This window comes from Suricata suricatta, chromosome 12, assembly GCF_006229205.1.
Source record: "Suricata suricatta isolate VVHF042 chromosome 12, meerkat_22Aug2017_6uvM2_HiC, whole genome shotgun sequence".
NCBI classification, from domain to species: domain Eukaryota; kingdom Metazoa; phylum Chordata; class Mammalia; order Carnivora; family Herpestidae; genus Suricata; species Suricata suricatta.
The window spans coordinates 77,706,725-77,710,204 of record NC_043711.1 but is presented as its reverse complement, the minus strand read 5'-3'; positions in this window follow the sequence as shown (position 1 = coordinate 77,710,204).

Here is a 3,480-nt window from a genome sequence, read left to right as displayed (position 1 = left end):
CGGGCCCGGTTCCGCTCCACGCCCCTCCCGCTCATTGCCCGGGCCCCGCCCACCCGCGGCTGCGGCAAACGTGGGCCCGCCCCCGGCCACGCCCCCCAGGACCGCCAATCCCCGGGCTGGGGCGGGGCGCAATGCCTTAACCCCTTTATAGCTGCGTCCCGGTTCGTGCGTGGGACCCTTCTATCTCTCCCTCTACAAGGCTGTGTTAAGTCGGTCCCAAGCCCTTCTGCTCTTCGCCTGTCATCCCCCAGCCCCTAGGGCTCAGCTCCCAGGCTACTGATCTGTAACAAATGCGGTGGGACCGCGCCCTCCGCCACACCCTTGGCGACTGGGAGGAGCCCTTCCAGTTTGGGGAAGGGGCTCCCGAAGCCGACCCCAAGCCCCATTTCTCCCCCTCCTGCTCTTCCGGACGCTGCCTCCCAGCGGACACCTTGAGACTGCAAGTCTGCAAGGTGGGGTCGGGGCGAGTTGTCCCAGGTGATGCGACACAGCCGAGGATAGACCCGCGCGGTCGCGCGGCCAGCAGGCTGGCGTGAGGGAGGTTTCGAGGGGCCGTGACTACGTCCCGCAGCAAACGGAGCCCGTTTGAAACTTGCTCTTCGCGGAGGCTCACTATCCGCAGAGGCAAAGCGAAGCAACGAGGGAAAAGGTCTACATTACAATCCTGCAGGGTGCGAATGCTGTCACCCTGTGTTCTACACCTGGCACGTGGTCCCGCCCGACGCCCACGCCGCATCCAGGGGTGACAGGGAGTGAGGTGAGGACCTCGTGCCTCACCGGGAGTATCAGCTTCACGTGCTGCATTCTGCGCCAGGATTTGGTCCTGGAGGACTGCCGGGAGGAAGCTGGCCTGGACTGGAGGTCTTAGCCTCGAATACGGCCAGGCCTAGGGTTCAGCATTATTAAAAGCCTGGAGCTACAAAGAGTCTGTCCTAAAAACTGCAACGTCTCCACTCTAGCTGGGATTTAATCCATTGTATCTCTGCCGTTATAGCTGATTTGTTTAGTCATTAGTCATCCTATTTTATAGTATATATTTCTTGTTATTTCTTGTTTTCTGGATTTTTCCATAGTTGCTTTTATCTTCTGTAGTGTTCTGCAAGATAGAAATTCTGTTTTAAATTCTCCTGGTGGTTGCCTTTAAGTTCACCAAGTAAAAATAGTTTTTATTTAACAAATATTAAAGTCAATGACAAATTCATTTTTATATTCCTCTTTATGTAATGAAAAATTTAATGTGCCTTTCCGTCTCTAGTCCTCTTGCCCTCACACTTACTTGATAAACGCAGTCTTGTGTACTTTTTTTTTCAAGGCACGAGGCTTTTGCCAACTCTTTGTTTAATTGGTATCAATGTCACTGCCAGTTTTTTATGCTCTAATTTTTCTCTTACTCATTCAGACCCATCCTCATTTTACTGATTTCAGGGAGGACCCCTGAATGGTTTTTTTCCCTAAGCCTTTGCTCTAGGTGAGAATGCCTTTCTACTGTCTTTACACACTAATACAATGTTGTGGCTTTACTGTTTATGGAATTCTTGAGTCTCAAACTTTACCCCTCAAGATTCTCCTGTCCTTATCCCATTGACTTTGGGTCTTAAGATGGTAGCAAGTACACCTGAAACTAACATAATGTTCATATGTCAATTATATCTAACCCCTTCACCCCGCCTCAAAAAAAAAGGTAGCAAAGTTGGTCTGATCTGTGTTAGGTGAGCAATTTGCCTGGTGCTTGTTGAGATTTTCTTCACCTTTAAAAGTCAAATATTTTGCAAGCACAATTCTATTAGTTTTCCAGAAAAGAAGTGGTCTTCTCAGCTTAGAAAAGTTTTCTTCTAATGTTCCTGTCCATTCTGTGAACAGGGCTGCTTTGGGTTTTATTTTTCTCCCCTAAAACGATCACACTGGATCACCACTGGCAATGAAATCTTTGTTCTTTTTCTCTGCATCCTAGGAAAGTATCTCATGGTCTCTTCACCATTATGGATTTAATTTTCTTCAGAGTCAAGGTCAAAGAAAACTCTTTGTTTTCTCCAATAAGATATTTAATTCTTCTTGTTTTATCTTCCTTTGATTTTAGCCAGTTTCCACCCTATCTGTGTCTTGGTCTCAGCCTTAATCTCTTTAGTTTTCTGTTCCTATATCATAGAGAATGTGGTTTTGCATTTTAGAAAGAACAACAGGAAAACAAGGGAATACCACAGCTGACTCTGCTCTACTGCATATGAAAACCTTGATAAAATGGAACATTTTCTGAGAAATAAAATTACAAAAATAAGAAAGATGTTGAAAACATTATCTAAGAAATAGGTCCAAAAAAGGCTCTGGGCTCAGGTGGTTAAATGGAAGAATTCTCTCAAAGTTTCAGCAAACAGATAATCCTTACCTTGTAAATCTGTATTACGCCCCATAAAAGTTAGAAAGTGGTTTCAATTTATGAAGCTACAATTATCCTTACAGCAATTCCTAATAAAGATAGCATAAAAAGGAAAACTGCAAACCAATCAATACTTGTCAATTCATGGGGAAAAACATTCTTAAATACAACTCAAGAAAATAGTGAAGTATTGTTGTATTGTGATACTGGTCCATGAGTTTGTTAAGTGAGAAAACAATCATTATCATATATCCCAAAAAAGTCATTCAAAAATCAGTACCCAAAAAGAACCCTCATAATTAACCAGGAAGAGTTGAAATTAAGATTCAATATTTTGTGCCTTGACAGGTGGTAAAATCGGGAGTGCCTCAGATGGCCTAAGTGAACATTGCCCTAACCAAACAAACCTCCTTATCAAATCGGCCAGGTGCAGTTTTGGCTTATCTCTGAGTACCAGGCTTGAGTTCTCTGCCAGCCTGTGGAATTATTCAAACAAGCCAATCACGTTCCCTGCAGGAATGATGGGCGCACCTCACCCTCTTACTGCTACAAAGCCTGTCCTGCACAGCTTCTGGTTGTTTGCTATATTTCTGAGTGTGACACCTAAATGGCCCTGTGTCACTTGTGGTGTCCTTCCCTGAGCTGTGAGTATAGGTGCCCAATAAACTGCTGTCAGGCTTCCCTGTCCAGTGTCAGGTACTGTGTTTGGCCATCCCCATAACCCGAGGGTGGGAACCCTTCCCTCAACAATGGGGCAAAGAGGAGGTGGTTGAAACAAGAGTGCATTATCTCAATAAAGCTGGGGGGGGGGTGTATATATATATATATATACATATATGTGTATATATATATGTATATATATATATGTATATATATATCAGACTGACAAAAATTAAAAACTATTTTTTTAACATTTATTTATTTTTGAGAGACAGAGAGAGACAGATCATGAGTAGGAGCAGGAGAGGGGCAGAAAGAGGGACACACAGAATCCGAAGCGGGCTCCAGGCTCTGAGCTGTCAGAGAGCCCAACTTGGGGCTCAAACTCACAAACCGTGAGATCATGACCTGAGGCGAAGTCGGATGCTTAACCGACTGAGCCACCC